The sequence below is a fragment of the Lutjanus erythropterus genome, chromosome 5, assembly GCF_056507025.1.
Source record: "Lutjanus erythropterus isolate fLutEry1 chromosome 5, fLutEry1.hap2, whole genome shotgun sequence".
NCBI lineage: Eukaryota > Metazoa > Chordata > Actinopteri > Lutjaniformes > Lutjanidae > Lutjanus > Lutjanus erythropterus.
In genome coordinates this window covers 33,253,834-33,275,423 of record NC_139321.1, presented here as the reverse complement: position 1 = coordinate 33,275,423, position 21,590 = coordinate 33,253,834, and the positions used below count along the sequence as shown (strand labels likewise).

At 37.4% G+C, this 21,590-nt stretch overlaps 1 protein-coding gene across 4 annotated transcripts in view; it reads left to right on the top strand.

Moving 5' to 3' along the window:
* lingo2 (leucine rich repeat and Ig domain containing 2) overlaps positions 1-21,590 on the top strand; it is a 308,406-nt gene that overhangs the window by 89,808 nt on the left and 197,008 nt on the right. For all 4 annotated transcript variants that reach the window (XM_084719682.1, XM_084719683.1, XM_084719680.1 and 1 more), the window contains exon 3: positions 13,459-13,557. The gene's annotated coding sequence lies outside the window, so the exon portion shown is untranslated. The remainder of the gene's footprint in view (positions 1-13,458; positions 13,558-21,590) is intronic.

Below are 21,590 nucleotides of genomic sequence, written 5' to 3'. Positions count from 1 at the left end.
TATTTATCTATAAATAATACACAATAAAACATCTATATAATTAATAGAAAATATACAGTAGGCCTCATTAAAAAAAAACCAAAAAAAAACATAAAAACAATAATCTATCCAGGCTATACAGGGACTTGTATATGATAGTCCTATAAAATTATTTGTGGAAGCAAATATTTTATGTAGATAAGTAATGATACCTAAATGTCTAATCATAAAATAAATGCAGGGTAAAATGTTAAAAGAAAATACAAAATAATTTTTTTTTAAATTATGTCAGAATATAAGAGTGAATCTGCAAACTTTTTATGGACCCCCTGGCAGAGGGCTATGGACCGCTGCGGGTCCCTGGACCATTATTTGAGAACTACTGACAAACAAACTTTTCAGTGTGTATTGTTCATTCTGAAGTTTTGAGTGATTAATCTATGTTTGATGAGAATTTTTTTTATTTATAAGCTACTAAAAGGAACATACAATGTCATGAATAAAATTAAGATCTCCTGCTTGTTTTTAACTGGCTAACATGCTGCTCACTGTAACTTTGCCAGGGAAAGTGTAAACACTGACTTGTTTCATCTGAATTCAAGCAGAATCTGACCAAGTGGCAGTCATTAAAAATAATCAATAACCAAAATAGCCAGTCTTTTCACTGATGGTCTTGTTTGCATATATATATATATCATATAGAGACATCAATATTAAATTTAAACATTTCATAACCAGTTAAAAACTCCTTGTAGTAGCTTTAAAGAATCTAAACATTACTCTTTATTAAATTTTAAGTGCTTTATTTCACATGTGGTGAATGATTTGATTAATACAAAACATACAGAAGATGACTGTATTTATTGCATGATACACTTGTATTTTGCATTCTTGCATTGTGTGACTCAAACTGTTGTCTTTGTTGAGGCAAAAGTACAAATACTTAATTCATATGCCTGAGTCATTTTGTCAGATTTTGTCAAATGAAAGAAACATTCATCAGGTTGAATAAAATATAACTATGATGAATTCCTGAGGGCACAGTGCTGCAGAAACAGCAGGGATTTGCATGAAACGGATGAAATATGATAATAGTAGATATGTATAATTGTCCATGGGTCACACAGACTGGCAGAGTCGAATCAGACATTTGCTAAGGCACTTAGATCAAGAATAACTTATCGCCATTCTGACCTCACAGTGACGCAGGCACACATGCAAAATGTCATGATGAATTTGTTGATTGTTATTTGGGCAACTGTTTTAGATAGAAGCAGCTATTTGTAATAAAACACTATCACAGAGTGCTAAGGGATGAATCAGGCTGTCACTTAGAAACAGATTTATTTGAGAAACAACATAATTCTAATTGTCTGGAAACCAGCATCCCATCTGTATCATCGTCACCCATGAAATTAAATTTTCACAAGACTAGCCCTGAGTTGATAGAAAACGCTTCAGGTACAAAAGAAAAAAAAAAGCTCTGATTTGATTTCTTTTCTCAGTGGTCAGTCGTAATTTTGGGGGGGGACAATATATTCTTTAAGTGATATTTAATATACATTTAATGTGTATTTAAGTGATGTGTTTTTCAACTCTCAGCCTCATGGTCTGTAGAGGTAGTTGATGAGTTGATGTGGACCGTATTGCCTTGCTGACCTCATTCTTAATGTAAAGATAAGGGCGATGCAGCACTGGATAAAACTAATGAACTGTACAGCTTGTGTGTTGTTATGCAGATTCAGAGGTGACAAGAACTGAGCCCTTTAGATGCAGACTGCTCAGGAAAACAATCTTGCCTTTTATTTGCAGCAGTAACTCTATACTGATCAGCTGCTTACTGGCTGCCCATTGTTGTGCCCACACCTTTTAAATGTTTAAATGTGCTCTATATCAGATCTATATATTATGACAGTTGTCTTGGCTTCCTGTTTGGGCTGACTTTCCCTTTTAGGTGTGAAGCAGGAAGTGCATCATTAATTAACACCTGTGCCTGCTGCTTCTCAGCTATAATCTGATGGGAAGTCAGATTCTCCCTCTCTCCTTGGGTGTATGGTTTGTTGTTTGGGTTCGTATTTTCCTTGTGTTTCTTTTCTTCATTGCACTTCACTGTACACTCATTAAAACACACAAAACAGTACTGATGTCATTGATTTATATAGTTTATACTGCCACTGTTTAACTTGTATCCTTTGTCCTTGTCTTGAGCTGGGCTGTGACAATATCTAATACTGCCAATACTGACTTATAGCTAGTTTATTAATGCAGATGCAATGCAGTGTACTGCCACCAGGTCTTAGTTGCCCTGATCAGAAAATCATGAATAGACTAGACTAGTAATGGCTAACTAGCAGGCTAACAAGCTTTTTAGTTGGCTGTATAGCAATATAATATTTTGTTAGCTTTTTGGCAAGCAAGGAAACTAGTAAACAATGTATTGTCTTTTATTTTTTTTAAGAATGCACAGCAGCTGACCATTAAGGATTTCTAGAGTTGGAAGTTGTAAGCACTTTCCTTAATCGATCAATGTTAACATTAACAATCAATTAACAAATTAATGTTAATTTTGAAAAAAAAAAAAAAAATAGAATAAGTTGCTTACACCAAACAATACCAAGTCCACTTTTTCCCTCCACATCAAAAGCTTTATTTCCACTGCAATGTAATCTCTATAGCATATTCTTTGACAGCATCACATAACCTATGAAACATATGAAGATGTAAAGTCCTACATATATAACACATATGATATACTTGAATATGATAAATAATCTGTTATATTTCAGATCATCATATTTCCCTCCCTCTTTTAAAATTACTGTACCTGGTCCAGACAGTAATCAAATTTGAGTGTTATTTATTTTAATTTGGGTAAAGCAAGCATCTCCAAATCGATTAAACTAGATTAGATTTTATTAAATTTCAGATAACGTCATTAAACTTGGATTTACTAAAGTGAGATCAGCTTTTAATTGTGCAAATCTGGATTGACTAGTTTTGCTAAACTCAGTTTACAGCTAATCTTAGATTAAATTAATCTTTGTTGGTGCCACCCAGTCTAAGAAAATATGGTTGTTGGCCTGTAACAAGGGGTGCAAATTCTGAAGCTATACTAAACTCAAAATTAGGATTTTTTAACTAAAGATATTATTTAGGTTGGCTGTCTTGTCAAGTCAAGTCCTAAAAATACCATCAGTCTTAATTGCTGCCTTCCAACGTGCTCATGATAGTTCATTATCATCTTGGACTTTCTATAGAGGCATGTTTAAACTTGGAGGCTTGTCTACAGCTTTCTTCTGTCTTGGCTGTTGCAGGAGCCAGAAAGTCTGTATTTCAGCAAAGTGGCCTGTGTGGAGCAGAGCTGCAACATGGACACCTCTTTGTACTCAAATATGTCAAATGCTCACTTGCCTTTCAGCCCACCGCATTTGGAGACAACTCTTTGTGTCCCTTTGGCATGCTCGATGTTTGACATTCTTCATGGGTAACTCCTTTACTTCAGCTGGAATTCACGGTTTCTGGTGAGCTGGATAGCTCTCTAAACCCTCACGTCTTCCAGCAGGGAAACAACCACATGTGGACTGGCTCATGAAAATTGAGACATCCAGCACAATGCAGCGCTATATTTCCATAAGTCCTCTTTCTCTCAATCTGCTTCCATGAAATCCTTTTTGATCATGTGCAATCCCTCCTCAGTACCTGGCTGCTGACCATTTTCTACACACAAATGTCCATTTGGCACGAAGAATGCAGCAGACATGATTCTGCTTAACATTTCCAAGCCGGACAAATTGGGCTAAGATACCAGCTGTTAAGCATGGGAAGGCTAATCAGTTTAGCAGAATGCTGAGGATTATGCAGTCAAAGAAGAGTTGTTGTTCTAAACACAATATACTGCGGAGGACAACACATCTGCTGTTGGTTTCGTTATCTGAGATATTTCCTCTTGTTCATTCTGGAAGCTTGTCTTAGCCTTGTTATTTGCTCACTGCTGTTTACCACAGGCCTGTTGTGAAGGAAGTGTCCAATTAACTGAGGATTTGGTGGCATGTGCTATCACATCAGGGTTCCCAGAGTCTCGCGTCATCTGCGCTTGTGTGGCAGGGTGTGAGGGCTTCAGGCCAGCATTTTTAAATCACTTCCCTCAGCTAAATGTACTTCATAAAGCATTGCATGTCTGCATGCGATAAAAAGAAAGAGAGAGAGTGTTTCAGAGGAACTGCCTGTAAGACAGCTTTAATGTGTTCTGTATGTACTATGCTTAGAAACATTACAAATAGTTACATGAATAAAAAGCACTCTACAGATTTATTTATTTTCTACATTTAAAAAACAACAGCTGTAAGTTAATAAGTATTTCATGTTAATTTTTCTTCATGGCAGACTGTGACTCTTCCTCAGATTTTAACACACATATTGAACTGGGAGGAATTAAAAGAACTATTGAGAAATGTCTGGTTTTACTAATGACAGAACACCAAAACTTCTCAAATCTTGTATCTAGGTCAGGGCAAACAATAGTGATATGTATCAGTATTAGACATTTCATCAATAGCAGGAGCAAAATTAAATGAATTAATTAAATGTTCAGTAGTTTCACTAAAATGCATTAAATGCAAACCACCACAAAGCACATTCTAAATACATCCTGGTATGAGATTAGATAATAACCTGCTTCTCATGGCTGATACCCATAAATGAACTGATAATTTCGCTTATTATTTTAATGCTACGAGTGACATGCAAACAGCCAATCATTTAGCAGTTACACCATCAACATGTGACACAACAACAAACTTGCTGTGTTCGAAACCACATACTTACTACTACATACTTCCATACCCATACTATCCATACTCCATACTGCATACCCAATCCATCAGACAGTATGCAAAGCGTTTACACTACAGCGTACTGCATAATAACCCACAATGCATTGCGCTCCTACCTGAGCCGAAATCGACAGGCTGAAGCTGATTTCACTTTAGCTCTAAACTCTTTAAATATATCACTTTATCAAGATTTTTTTAAAAATCTGGCGAGAAAGTGGCCGTTTAGATCCCGAGTGTGCCGTTTATTTGTCCAAATACCAACCGTTTACAATTTCGTTCGGACGAATTTGTCAAAATTTAAGCTAGCCGCAGTGAGCAACGCACTTCCGGTTATATTCACAAAATAAATCACCCCATCCCTTTCTCATACCAAAAGACCATGGTGATAAATAGTGCTTTTACTTTGAAAAACATAGCCTATACGTCTTCATCTGATATGTCTAAATATTACTCAACCACATACAAGCTGTCAAATCGCTAAAATACTTAGCAATTTACTCCTATTTGTATGCTTCTCTCAGTGGCGTGTCCATCCTGCTGCTCAGTGTTCATCCATCGTTTTTTTTTTCCTGTCCTGTTCGCGGTGACGTCGCGTCGCGCTGCATCCTGGGTAATTTGAGTGTGAGTAGTAAGCTGATGATGCATACTCAACATTTCTGGCGAATGCAGTATGCATCCGGGAACTTCTCGCATACTCAAAAATCGCATACTGCCAGGTCACTGTGACCTCACATCCCTCCCATTCTCGTGAACATGATATCTTAGAAACACCTGAAGGAAATTTCATTACATCTAGCACCAACTTCCACTTGGACTCAAGGAAGAACTTAACTAGATTTTGGTGGTCAGAGGCCACCGTGACCTCACAAAACATGTTTTTGTCCCTGACAAAATTTCACGTCTAATAGAATAAAATGATGAAGGGAGGACATTTTATATCCAAAAGGTCAAAGGTGACATCATAAGGTTTAGCTCTCTATCTGTACTCCGTACTCCTGTGAAGACGGTATGTTTCTTACTGGAAATTATACACTGGAATCAGACATGTCAATGTAGTGCTAAAAAATATGCTATTATTAAATTTCTTTAAAGTCTTCACTACATAGATTATACCGACAGGGATGTGATCTGGAACGTGACTGGTTAGCAGAAGCATACAACCATGAGGTGGTAATTCTAGTTTTTACTTGTCTTATTAATAGGCCATTCAAAATTATTCATAATTCTCGATATTGACTGAAATGAAACATTTTATTGTGATACATTTTTCAAATATATCCCCCAGCCTTCCTTGTATCTTCAGTTAATGTCTTTTGGTCTTCATCTTGTTCAGATCCTTCATGTCAGGCACTACTGCAGTTGTTCAATTAGGAGATGTGCTTCACTTCAGCTTTTGATACTGTTCCATAACCCTTGTACAGGCACAAGAGGGTGGGGGCAGACACCTTCTTTGGTCCTCTCTCTGCAAATTGTTCAAGACTGGCCTCATAAAACAAGGTTATAAGGTTCAGACACTGTAGGAGTCTGACTCAGGCGCCTTGTGCTTCAAGCAATGATGCAGTAAACCTTTGTTTAGGGAAGTTCTCACACAGCACTAGTCTGTGGTGGTCACTGAGCTCACAGCATGGGGCCAAAGGCAGAAGAATTTTCCTGTTCCAGTCTTTTTAAAACTTTTCCTAAGGGATTTTGTTTATTATATTTTCCCCGCCTCTTGCACAGCCTTCTGACCAAATGTTGTCTTTCTGTTTACTTTATAATATTAATTAATTTATTATTTGTTTTTATTATTAATGCAGTCTGGCAGGTGTAACTGCCTTCATCTTATCATCTCCGTCTGTTTATGTTGAAAGCGCTGACACTCTCCTGACACCGTTTCCTTTATGTTTCATCCAAGCTGTGTGCTTATAGATTAAGTTGTTAAAAATACGCCTCTGACCCAAAAGTTTCCGTGATTTCTTTGTGACATTTTTGTGACCTTTTGAACTAATAGTCTTCATGTTGCTATACAGTCTTTTTTTTTACTCAGTTTGCCTTTGTGTGTAAAAAAATAAGAGAGCTGAATTCGCTTTTCGTCTATTCTGTTTTATTCTCTTTGAAGAGAGACAGATGAAAAGGAGGATAGGGGAGGCTGTTAATACTTTCCATAAAGCTACTCCAGGCAATATGGATTGGAGGCTGGCAATGTCTCTACGTGCACTTGCCTAGATACACTGTCTAATCGAGTGTCAACATATGTAGTATGTTGTCATATCCATCAACCACGTCACCCGTCATTTGAAAATAGCATCTGATTCTGATGCTAATGTAGATTCCTTGCACTGGAATGTAATTTACCATGAAAAAAACATTTTCAAAACAATATGTCAAAATCATGTGCTGCATTGTTAGTTTGAATAGAAGACCCAATGTAAAAGGCATTAAGGTTACAGGCTACTTCCCCCCCATCTTTCAGATAGCAGACATTTTCAGCTGTGACCTAAAAAAGATACACAAAAGAAACCACAACTTTGTATAAAAGCTCTTAGGAGTTTGCACCATAATAGTCACTTTAATAGCTCTGTATTTCAGACACTGTAAAGGAACTGAACCATTATATTCATCAAATCAATAATGCATTCTGTAATTTAAAATTGCCATCATCCTGCTCAGTAATACAGTCAAACAGTTGAAGGTCCAGTGTGTAAGACTTATGGGGATTTATTGGCAGAAATGGAATATAATATTCAGCAGTATGTTTTCATTAGTGTATAAAATAAGAATTGTTGTGTTTTCATTTCCCTAGAATGAGCCCTTTCTATCTGCATAAGTCATGAGTCCTATTCTCTGGAGGCCACCATGTTGTGCTACCATGTTTGATTTTTTGCATTTTATTGAATTTTAGAAGGACATCAGAATATAAACAGACATAAAACAAGGGGAGAAGAACAGTATATCCCCATAACTCATAAGACAGACGGCTAAGGCATTAACTAATCAAAAAGGAAAATAAAAAACAAGGAAGATAAAAGTAGAAAAGAGGCAGTATTATAAATTGGACCAAGTAAGCAGATGAATGGCTGTGTGTCTACACAGAAGGGAGCTAATCCACGAGTTTGTCTTCAGAGGAAGCCACTGTTATATAAGCCAAATATCACTCTCTCCAAACCAACCAAAATCCATAGGCCAAATTAGTCATTTTACCAAGCAGAACATCGGTTGGTTTGGACAGAATGATATTTGGCTGATATAATAGTGGTTTACAGTCAGAAAAGGCTGTCTGAAAATAATATAAACAGGCAAAATATTCAAAATCTAAACTCTTACTGATCTTTTTAGGTGGCAGTATAGCAGTATATTTATTAGCTTCTGTGCCTTTTTGCTTCTCCAAACTGGGGCGTGTCGACCAGCATCTACTCTAGGCAATACACTGACTATTGTACATCATACAACCCCATTTTGAATAATTTGAACTATCCCTTCAAGGAAATTAAAAGCCTTAAATGTATTAAAGAAATCTTCCCCATTTCAGGTAATGCCATTCTGCCCTACCCATCAGAGACAGACAAACCTAACACTGGCTCCAGAGAGGGTCTTTAACATTTTGTGCGAGGGTTGTGGCTACCGTAGGTTCTCTTACATGCTTGGAAAGGAAGTGTGAGACAAGGTGTTTGCAATCTTCAAACTCACTGCAAGAGGCCACAAAATCCTATGCACTGGCCCTTTAACATTTTAAGAATGAATTTAAAATGTGGGAATGGTTGTGAGCAAGCTGCATTTACACTAATTAATATATAGTGTGAAGATTAAGCCCTATATTCACTATGCATGCAGCCACTAAGAAATTTATGAGCAGTGCTTATGTGTGACTTGTTACTTTAGTTAATGCAAGAACATTCTTGGACACAATGCAGTGGTAAGGCTAAAAATTATTGTTGTTAGTGCTCTTTGTTGTGTATGTAATTAAATTGAGCTTTGGATCAATGCAGCTGGGCCTAAAAGCTTCCTTTGGCATGTTTGTGTCATCAATTGAACTGAATGCACAAACTTGCCCTTCATGTCTCGCTATATAATGAACTTGTTGCCGGGGGTCTGGGCTGAGTAACACTGTTTCAGATGATGACTCCAGCCTTGTCTTGAGTCCGCCTGAGTTCAGACCTTGAAACCCACTGACTTGAAACGTGAAATAATTCATGATAGCAGATGTAAAATGTGGTAATAAATCCAACAGGGAAATTGTGATGTACTGCACAGGCTTAAGAGAAAAAAAGCCGCTGATTGAAAGGATATTAGTGCACACTAGCCTGCAGGGCTGAACTGAAACTAAAAAAAAAAAAAAAACACACACACACACATAACAATGAAAAGCAAATGAAAAATCCAGCTGTAGTGATACAAATTTAAAATACTACTTTAGAGTTTGAGAATGTTACCTGTTCAACTTTTAAAAAAGCAGAATATTCGCAGTTTCCGGTATTTACGTAACAAGGACAAAAAGACAGTGAATAAGCATTGAAGTGAGTTGAGCCTTGTTGACAGTGTGCCCTTTTGTTCCTGGCGAGGACAGTTGCTAGATTGAATTGATCTGACTTTAGAGCCTAACCATTTATCTTGGTCAGTCATATCTGATCTGTGGCTGTCAAGTGGAGACAGGCTCCTCAGAGAAATAAACTGCTTGGAGAGCCAGTGAAGGGTCTACTTTACCTCTCCACCATGGCGGCAGCATTTTTCTGTGCAAGTTATTCTTGTTTTTCCACAAGAATCACCAGTATTTCCATTAATAATAAAATGTTCAGGGCTGAAAAATGGTCAATTAATCCATTAGTTGATGGACAGAAAAATAACCCACAAATACTAATACTAGATGTATAATTTACTAAGCATCGAGTTCCATAGCTCCCACTTGTGAACATTTGTTGTAATTATCTTTCATATATAATGGTAAACTAAATATTATGAGGCTTTATATCATTGGTCACTCAAAAAAAGCAATTTGATGATGTTACATTGTGTTTTAGGGAAATGTAATGGATATTTTTAACTATTTCTGACATCTTATAGTCCAATCAATTATTTGTTTAATCTAGAACATAATCAGCAGATTAAAAGATGATAAAAAGAATTGTTAAATTGTAGCTGTAAAAATTAAAAAGTAGCACTAATTTCGTGATAATACCCCCATGAGATTTTGGTTCATATTTTAATGAAGAAAACTACTTAACCAAAATAATTTCAATTAACTTTTATTGCAGTTTCAACAGCATAGTATTTCGCAGATAATGGAGTAAAAAAAAAAAAGTCTTAATTTACAACCAGTGTAGCACAGACACAGTAGTATTTCAGGTTACAGGATCAAATGGGGAAAAATAAATAAGTAAATGCTCCATTACTTTCCTCCAGCTCCAACAGAATGCTGTTGGTCCTGCAGCCATATTTTCCTTGGAGATTTTCGCTTTAGTTCACCTCTCTCCAAGGACCCCACTGGAAAAAAAAAGGCACAAAAGTTAAATATTCTATTGGCACAGTTGCAGCTCAGTGCTGTCACTCCAATTTTGAAGGCTGTGAGCTGATCCCTTTGACCGCGTCTTCCGCTACCTGGGCCATTTCTAAGCCACAGATGATAATCCTCAAGGGACCCTCATTAAGTCTTTGCTCCAATTAAGCCACACTCATTTTGCCGCAGCACAATTGCTCGGTACCACAGCGCACAAATCCTCCAACAGTGGATTAGGCTGATCAGTGGGTGGGATGAAAATAGCAGCATTGGTAAGTCAGTGGAAGAGGTGAGCATTTCCTAGGTGTCAGCAGCTACTGCTCACACGTTCGGTGGTGTACATCAAACAATTTGAGCTCAAGGAAGCTGTATCAGATGTGACATTATACTAAATTTGTAGCAACAGGAGATATGGCCTAGTTAAGTGGCTCAAATGTGGCTTAGCAAGTTGAAGCACTGAGCAAGGCTGTGCTGCTGAACTTTGATATAGTGAGTAAATTCCAGCAGGCATTAGGCTAAGAGTTTGGGGGCCTAAATTTTTCTTATCCTTCACAGTTTCATAATCTGTTATGAATCCAGTCGCAGTATGGATGAGAGTGGCCGGATAAGTTGACTTGACTCATCTCATTGACTTTGTACTTTCTTGAGTTGTAATATTTCAGTATTAAATAGGTTAACAGTCACTTGTGATATTCAGGAGTGGATTTAGTCATTTTGGGTCCACAAAATGTAGGTAAGGTAAGCACAGGCAAGAGGCCCTACACATTCTTTATTTTCTGTCTTTTTCAATCTTTGAATAACTAATGAGTCAGAAAATTAAACTTTCGTTTATGGTGGAGTACGGAAGATGAATTGATGGGCCGCAGACTCAGGAAAGCCGCTGTTCTGAAGTCTTGTCGTAGGGCAGCAAATGCTTCTGCCTCTCTTGTCAGACGGCAGCAGGGCAGGACTGTGGCTAGAGTGAGTATTGTCTTCCCCTTTTTTCAGCACCGCTGGGTAACTTTGCTTCATTTTTCAACAGTCAGTTCACCATGCCAAGCTATGTAAAGAAATAGTCAAAGTTAGTAGGGTGGTTCTGAGACATTATGCATTAAGCAGCATGATGCCATTTAAGGGAATGGATTTTTCAGAAAGACAGAATGGCAGAAAGTTTTTTTAAAGGGTCTTACCAAAATGGTAACTTCAGTATTATCATTCAACAATAAAGAGTTTTATGAAAAAATGTAAGTTGCCATCCATTCATGCTACCAACAAAACAAAAAATATATAAATGCATGAATAGATAATAAGTCTTTAAAAAAAATACACGTTTTTTATGATGGACTGTGTGTTGATACAGCCAGCAGTGGATACTTCTTTATCGCTTGCCAGATGGCAGCAGGGTGAACAAGCTGTGGCTGATGCTTAGTAGATGGGTACCAGTGATGCTCTGTGTGATTTTAATCACCAGCTGTAGACTTCTTCTGCCCTGGCTCATGCACAACCAGTCAGGGCACCTTCTATTGCCCCTCTGTGAAAGTTGTATTGAACTATTATGAACTTGGCACAGATATTTTGCCTTCTTAAGTTTCCTTAAGAAATATAGTCCTTTCAGAACTTTCTGTGATGCTGATTCCCAAAAACCTAAAGCTGTTCAACTGCTCCACCTCTGTTCCACTGATGTTGACAGGGATGTCTTGGCCGTTTTGTGTTTTACAAGAAAACTCTTCTTTACATGTTTCATGATGTCACAGAGTGAAGGCCATGTACGGTGTGCAGTGATGGAAAAAAACAACAACACAGCAGTGCACAAACACTACATGTAATATATAACAAATAATATTTACAAGGGTCTTTAAGGTAATGTCATCACTCTCAGGGAATAAAAATGTAAAAATTGTTTCTATTAAATCATGTATTTTGAGTTGCCTACTCATTCAGAGCTCCAACAGTCAAAGGAATGGGTTTTATTGGTAAGCTTTCAAAATCCAGTTAAGACATCATTTTGAACATGAATATTGCTGGCATAAGTTCTGACAGGCCAAGTTGTCAATAACAGCAGCTGATGAGATGATGGCCAGCGGATCTGACCACCAAATGTTTTAGCTGACAGCTGATGTACACTCACTGAAATTCTTCCCACAATGATTTTTAGTGTTGAAATTCGTCACTAACCCATTATTGTGCTACTTTAAGATCTGCACATTCATTACTATTCATTTGTATTGAGCATATTATGCTTTTACAATCAGTTGCCATGGATTTTGATTAATCACTAAACCTTATCTTCCTTTGAAGGTTTTCTTTTAATTTCTCCCTAAGCATATCATATTCTTGTACACAAATGTGCACAGTAAGAGCACATTACCACTTCAAGTGAATTACTTTGACTTGTTTATACACATTATAGTTTGTATGTAGTTTTTGGTATCCTAAGTGACAAGCTTAGGCAAGCGTACTTTCACAGATCATGAGTGCAGCCTGTTCCCAAGATATACTGAGTGACAGGAACAAGAACACAAGTGTTTCACATATGGTGTGGATGCTTTGCAATCAGTTACCTGTTTAATTCTGGCTGTTTTACGGTTGACTGAACGTGCTGCTCTCTCCCAATCAATGAACAACGCTGTCAAACCACAGCCACAGCAAGCACGGGCGACTGCAGATAAATCAAGCAGAGCCAGTGATTCTTTAAGGGAAAGTAGCTGATGTTTGCTCAGTAACCAGCTGCATTTGTGGCTATTCTCTTTTCTGGAAATTAAGTGGCTAAAAAAGGCAGTTGTTTTCAAGTGTGCTCCGTTGAGTTGCCTTTAAACTGTTGCTCATGAGCATCTCAACGGTAATGAACATTCACTGTCCAAGGCTACTCCACAATCCTGAATGGCATGAGCCCTGCACATGCTCCTCACTTGTCTTCTCCGGCTCAAATGGTGGTGTAATGAGCCGTTCTCTGGCAGCTGCTTAAGCTGAAAAATGATCAAGTTGACCAGGCGAGGAGAAAGATGCTGTGCATATGTCATATGAGTATTTTCTTACCTACTACCATGGTGTGGCTTAGCTTAAGTTCTTCCTTGGACTGACATTTCTTCAAGGATGTTTATCCTGGATCGCTGGGCATTTGTGGTGGCTGAGTCGGTTTAAGTCGTGAGCTCACTCTCCATGTCTGCTCTAATTTGTGTTTCTTTTGTTGTCTTTCAGACCCTGGAGTAAGTGACCTGTGAATAGAGTCACGCTGGGGATAGGACTTCTTTGCCTCTATAACAGTGTATGGACATCTGACATTGGGAGGCCCAGCAGGTATGTCAGAATAAATTCATATCTTCTTGTAATTGTGGTTGATGTTGCCTTTTTCGGTCGGGTTTGGATGGAAAGGTCAACTTTGAATAATCAGGAAACCAAATAAATATGGCCAACAAAATTTCTGTAAAAATCCACTTCAACCACGAGACACAAACTGTATGTAATATTATCTGTATAGACGTTATCCAAACATAATTTTAAGGTGGTTTACAAGATGAAAATAGGACATATTAATGCTTAAATGGCAGCAATTAGTGTCTTATTTAAAAAATGGAGTGAGGGAGCAACAACTGTAGGAATCTTGGCCTCCGTGGCTACTTGACATGTCACTCAAGGGTCCAGGGACAATAGGGAGACTGACTGACCACCACTCAGTTGCACCAGCATCGACATGTAGCTGGTAGTCTGAGCTAACGAGCCATGAGAAGGTACTGCCTCTCTGCTGGGAAGACAGGGAGTCTGGTGGAGCTTTGACAGCACATTTATGGCCCTTTGAGAGAGTCTGTGTGGGTACCTGTGCTGTAGTCAGGCTAACGGCTCCACTATGAGAGGCTCTCTGGTGTGTGTGTGTGTCTGTGGGGAAGTGTTAGTACATAGCTGCTACAAGCTGTTTTTGAGCAGATAAAGCAGTTCTCTACACATTTACATTTAAACTTTGTTTGAAAAAAACATCTGTATTAACAACAAGAATACATGTGATTACTGTAAAGTGAGAACAATATGTAATGTTCCACTGTACTTTGAATATTTTCATCTCTGTACCTTGCCATCAGACAGACTTCTGATGGGAAAAGGCAGTTATATGGCAGTTATGTAAGCCAAATATTGCTTTTTTTGAATCAACCAAAGTCCACTGGTGAAATCAGTCATTTTACCTCACCAGTCACAGGAGTTGCTGGTCTACCGCTGCCTTGGTTGGTTAGTTGTTTTGTGTTATTGTGGGACTTCTGTGCTTTAAAAGGTTAGTTTGGATTCACAAATTGATTCACAAACTAACAGATCAAGGCAACTGTAGACCAGCAACTCCTGTGTTTGATGAAGTAAAATGACTGATTTCACCAGTGGACTTTGGTTGGTTTGGAGCAAGTGATATTTGGCTTATATAAAGACTGTTTCTCTTCATTAAAGGCTGTTTGATGGCAAACTACAGCAGGGAAATTATTCTAAATATAACAAACACTTACTCTGATGTAGGTATGTTGAGTCAACCTTTTTTAAGTGGCTAAAATACCTCTTGTTGTTGACCCTTTCCCTGCAAACTTGGTATGTCTCCACCAGCATCTACTGTAGGTAATACACTGACTACTGATAAAGTACATTATACGACCCAGTATTTCCCTTTAATCAATTAAACTTTGCTTTTACCAAGCAGAAGCAGCAAAACCCTGAGAACAGTGTGTCTCAAAATGAAGTTTGGCTGCATTCTCACAATTGTCACCTTTTTCACCCAACTGGAGTTTGCAGACTTGATGTCACTGTGCCATCTGTTCCAGTGTTAGAGTCCCCTGACAGTGAAAGCCCAATTACCCCTAGTTTATAATGTATCACAGATAATTAACACGTTTGTTATCCAGCACTTGCACCTAAATTTGATTTTCAGCATTGCTTGGCCTGTAATTTATCACAACACATGTGTGGTAAATGGTTAAACTGAGAATTTAGTAACTATGCAATTAGTGTGGTGAGGACTGTGGGATATCAGATGATACAAGTCAGACTTGTCCTCGATGTCCTCATTTTTGGAAAATGAACTGCAGCAACTGGGTAGGAAGGAGAAAAAATGTTTTGGTGGTGCTGCTCACTGGGATTTTTCTATTTTTGGAAATTATAAGTATGAACAGGCCTACTTGTGTTTCTGGACATCTATGTCAAACAGCCTGACCAGGCACTACAGTGTGGAAACCTAATGCTGTCACATTAAATGAAGTGTTCCCATGATATGTCGCCAATGTAGACATCTACTGCAGTTATGGAGTTTTGACATGACAAATAACACAGTACAAATCATGAGAGGACGGCATCATGACAGATGATTGTTTTAATATGATTTTATAAATTATATATGGAATCAAATTACTTTGACTCGCATGAGTGTAGATGAAGGGAAATTAACCATAACAAGCATTTGCCTTTAAAATGAACTAGATAGAACATTTGTGCAAAGAAGTATTACAGTCCGAATAGGGAGTTGGCTCTATAGATGTAATATTAAATAGGCTGAAATTCTATTTAATTTATGGTGATTTGATGATAATAATAATAATAATAATAATAATAATAATAATAATAATAATAATAATAATAATAATAATAATAACAATAATAAAACTTTACTGTGGTTGAAGACTCGAGGACGCTCAGGCAGACTACAGGATCACTGTGGGAGCAATGGAGAGTCCTACACAGTAAGTTAAGGTAAAGGATAAGCCCACTGTCCTGAAAACAAAATGTCACTGCTCCGAAAAATACAAACTCTGAAGTTGGGGTTGGTGACTGCCCACCCTCTGCCTGCCAGACTCGTCATTAACATATTTCTCAGCATAACAGTCATTAACATTTCCTCATTCTAAAAGATTACCAATGATTTATTGCGACTCATAGACAGACACTTTTTTCATTTGGTAAAAATTCTTTTTAATTGTAAAATGGAAAGTGCAGCCGTAGCGTTGTTGTAAGAGAAGCGAGTATTTCAATTTAATATGTTTGCTTAATCTCTGATGTAGCATGGTTATTTTATGATTTATTACAATAAATATATTACAGATTTCTCCTTAAGGTTTTTATGTTGCTGTTAGTCACCAAGTTATACCAAGTCAAGTAGCTTCTAGCAAACAAGTACCTTCTTTTTGAAAACTTTTTTGTCACTGTAAGTTTAGATACAGCTTAGATACAGCTAAAGACAAGTAGTTCTTTTCTTTAAAAAAAAAAAAAAAAAAGGAAAAAAAAAAGCTTACTTAAATGAATCACCAGCCTCAACGTCGCTTCCCGATATTTAGAGGCATCAAAGTGACATTTTCTTCCCAAAGGGCAAATATGACACAGAATGACTTGGAGAGTGTCAGACACATCCAGCCAACATGCTTAAATGCCCAGCCTCAAATGCCAGTGCTGCATGTTACTGGTCAAACCAAATGTCTGGTTAAGTTTTCAACAATTTGCCTTTCATGTCACTTTTTCAATAAAAGCACCCAGGCAAGATCTGGCAAGAAAGACTGGGACCGGTTGGAAATTAATGTGATCACGTCGGGAAAGGGACTGTGCTGAACGACGTGTGGAAAGAAAATGTGTCTCTCTGAACTCCCTTGCTGCCGTGAGGCATAACACAATTAGACTTTAGATTGTTTTTTCCTCTCCCTCTGCCCATCTGATTTCTGCTCTTGCCAGGCTATTCTCTTTCATCTGCTTTATTCCTCTGTATTGTCATAATGTAGCAGACCCTGAGTGCTCTCACAGATCACTGGTACAGCTTATCAGTGAAGTGGTGCCGCTTCAAATTGGGTCCCTTAATTTAGTCTCTCTACATTCATTCTCAGGATTACACTTTCCGGGGAAAAGGCTGTAGTGGTGGAGAGGATAGATAAACATACTTTAGGTAGAACAATCTAGAGTAGTACATGGAAATCTCACGCAGAGTTTAGGAACTAAGAGTGGAAATAAAAGTGTTTTTGTAGTTTTGACTGTTGAAGGAGGCCATTGCTTTTGGAAACAACTGCCCTGACCAATACTGAGCAGTTTTAAGGAGATAACTGGAAGGTAGGTCAACATTAAGAAAAAACGTGAAATTGCAGGAAAAATGTAAACTCATCCCCAAATGATTAACATGTTCAGTACATTGCAGCTGTAAGTAGCCCATAATATTTAAAGCCACTACAACCTATTCTAGAGGAAGAGAAGGTTGATTGCTGAGTCTCATTCTCAGGTTGTCAAATACCAGCATTTTGGGTTGGCGAGCAGCTTTAAGTTATGAGATTTACATAAATTAACCAAATGGTAATCACACATTTTTCTGTCAGGCTGCTTTTCAGCCCTCAAATAATGTTTAAAATTGCAGACCACATGTTTACACATTTGTGGTGAATATGGGCTGTGCAGTCCACTGAAAAGCTGCCTCGTCTTCCTCCAAACCTGCACGCTGGCTCCCGTGCATGGTGGATTCAGTACCATAAAACATGAGCATATTCATGGAATTCCTTTTCCAAGTAAGTGATGTTAACGGTCAGTTATTGTGTATTTGAGGAAAAAGTAGCTCAATATAGCCTGGATTAGAAACAGCTACAAATGGTGTACTTTGATTGAACTTCTTCCTATCCGATGGAGTGCTGCAGGAATCCTGAAACCTGGAAATAAATTAGCATTTTTTCACCTCTAGTTCCTGTGCCATTACACGTGAAATCACAGTGGTTCATTTGTGAAGATTTTCTTGCTGTATAAAACATGCAAGCACCATAAATTTAAGTTCACCACAGAGTTTATTTTCTGCACTAATCCAAAATCCAGTGGAAAAAAATCCATATTGTTGAAGGAACCAAGACGATGTTAACTCCTGGGTTTGCCTGAAAAAATACATCTTCCTTGCGTCACTCTATATTGTCAATCAATTTTAAGATGTACTCTAGGAAGTATCCACATGCAGGTGTATAGTAAGGATGATGGAATGACAATAAAGTGGTTCAGAGAATTGTGTTCACCAAGTTTGATGATGCTGCACGATGGACAAGAGAGGGGGACGGGAGGATGGTGTGGAGTCTTGAGAAAGGAAGAAAAGTATGTATCACACACAAAAACTGAAAAAATACAGTATTCTTTCCCACTATTGTACCCCTTATCCCAACATAGGTTTATACATTTTATATATTACATATTTTAAAACAGCTCTTTCTTATGGTACAGATGATCAGGATGGTCAGAATTATTGTATCTGATTGAGATGCACGATCCACTGTTTTGATTATCATCATTATCATTAATATTTCTACCATCATCATCGTCATCATCATCATCATCATCATCATCATCATCATCATCAGTAGCCATGGTAAGATAACATGAGGTTAAAAATGAACCTCAATCTGGAAAAGTTCTGTAGTTTGTGTAATGTAACTTGCATAATGGGGTCTTTCAATCATTGTGGGAGGATTTTGGTTTTTGACATTCATGTGCAGCTTATAGGCTTTGCCCTTATTGGCATAATTTCCCATGATGCCTTGCTGAGAATTTCTATTCAATGTTTCAGAATGCAGCTGTTAATGTTTGTTAGTGTTTGTAATATGTTTGTCATACTTTTGTAATCTTTGTTCAGTACATGGTAGTGTATGTTGGTAATTGTCACCATGAGTGAGGTGATAGACCATTTCTTCAGTCTACAATAATCTGAGATGCATTTTCCAATCTAAAAATAAACCACAACTTGGAGATTTATTCGTAAGGTATTGGAATTTGGTATTGAATGTCAAGCCATTTTTCCATACTCAGTAGTATTGAAGCAATTCAGTTGTTGCCATAAAAGAGTTCAGTACCCACCCCTACCATTCTACATACATAATATAAAAAATGGAGGAAGACAGTAAGTGCCTCACGTGTTTCAAAGGAGCAGTACAAGACATAACACAGAGATACTGAATGTTCAGAATGTTTCAACTGTTAACAGTGAAGTACTGCAGTAAAATGGCATACAGTATGGCTGCAGCTGTGAAGGGAGGCCAACGGAGTAGTTAACCGGTGTGCCTGGTAATTTTACTGAATTTAATGGGTATGTTTACCTACTGTCTGGCTCCTGCATTAGGATATGCTCCAGTTTCCGACTTGTCACATGCTGATGTTTCATGGGCCGGTTTCAACATAACCAGAGCAGCTGTCTCCAAATTTACATTTCAAATTGTTTTTTAGGCGTTACTCTCGGATGTGAGCATTGAAACAATATTCATCTGCGGCTGCACTTTACTGGAACGAACGTAAAGGCATGATTAAGCCATTAAGGCCACATCTGCCAGCCTAATTCCTTTTTAATTTGCAGAGAACTCTGCTGTATATTGCTACAGTGGTTGTGACATTTTGATTAAGCAAGGGCTGTAAAAATGATTACCATGAGGTTGCAGAGGGCTACTGCTCACATCACTGTGGAGAACAGTAACCAGAGGTCCACACTGGCTACCACTGCCAAACTAGCACACCCCAGAAATCACACTGACCTCCCTGCTGTCATTACAGCAACCTGTCACACACTGACTGGAGAAAGGTAGAGGCAATTAAAATTCATCTCCCTCTGTTCAAGTCAAACATAGTGCTTTTATACCAGTAAAACCAGTATTATTTTATGGAATACTTGGACTTAACAGCTGAGCTTATTACATCAGTTCCTTAAATCTATTTTAAAGACTTTTTTTCCTTCATGGTAAATCCCTCTTGAGATTTTCTTTTTTTAATACTGCCTTTGGCATAAACACAGGGTCTGGAAATAGAAGTCTCAGATTAATTTGACACACAGAATGCCAACTTGAAACACTGAAGCACAGACAGAAAACATGAATGGTTGTGGTAAATACTGTATGTATGTTGGACTAAATGATTCATGGCTTTCATAGATAATTCCTTATTCCTTTATTGCCTGAGCAAAGCATATCTTTATGTATTAGACTGGGATACGAGACTGATGCGAGAACTTACTGTAGGATGAATTTTATTCATCATCTACACAGTTAATTTTCTATTCAAAAGACAGTCATCCTGTTGTTTTTTATAAAATGATCAAGGATATCACTATTAGGGGTGTAAAAAAAATTCCATACACTTAATTATTGCGATAAATATGTTTTGTGATACTGTATTGATCTTCTAAAGACTGTAATGATTATTTTGATTGTCTGTTAATCTGTCGATTCTTTTTTCAATCAATTAGTTATTTTGTCTATAAAATGTCAAAAAATGTGAAAAATGTCTGTCAGTGCTTTTCAAAGCCCAAGATGATATCCTCAAATGGCTTGTTTTGTCCACAACCCAAATACTCAGTACAGAGTCTACAAGAGGAGTCAAGAAACCAGAAAATATTTACATTTAAGAAGCTTTGTCTTTTTTTTTTGGCTTAAAATATTACACAAACCATTTAATTCACCATCATAATGGTTGGCAATTAATTTAATAGTGGGCCACTATTCGATTCATTTTGCATCTCTATCTCTCTCTTACATGCAAAGATTTGTGGCAGTGGCTCATTTTGTGTTTGTGTTTGTGTTTTGTGTGTTTAAATCCCTGACCACTAGTTAGCAGTGTTGTTATCTATCGATCACTGTCCTGATTGCATAAAGAAGTAAACTATTTTTACTCAGATTTGATAAATATGACAGTGTGTTCTTCATACTATTTAAAAAGAAATTCTAAAACTCCATATCTTACCTTGCTTACAGTACCGCACTATATCACAATATATTGAATCCTAACCCCTGTATCATAAGGACACATTAATAAAGCTGAAAGATTTATCACGATAATTTGTTTCATTTTAGTCAGTGTCAATAATTATCAATAATTTTAAATGACCTACTTTGAAGAAAGACAAGTAAATTAAAGATAAATAAATAAGTAAAAATAATAAAAGTAAAAAATTTAACCACTTAAGTGATTAAGGCACTGAGGTAATACACTCAACAGATTAAAAAAAAACAAGCAAACAAAAACTGCCATACTGGCAAGCTGGTTTTATCCTTTTTTGTTAACAATTTCTTCACTGTCTGCACTCATTTTCTCACTCCACACTGTTTCTGTTGCTGTGTCACTTACTGATCATGCACCTGAACACTACACATGATTGGCTGTTTGGGTGCCACCTATAGCATGCTCCATATCAAAGGATTTGACAGGCAGTGTGAGTTACTATGGTGCATAATAGGGTTGCAATTTTGTGCATTTTACTTAACTGATAGCTAAATATGTTAACTATCAATTAATTGATAGATTGTGAATAATTAATATTATAAAAAATGCATGTTTTTTCTTTAAGTGTTATTTAAACAATTCCAGCGACACTGTAGTTATGT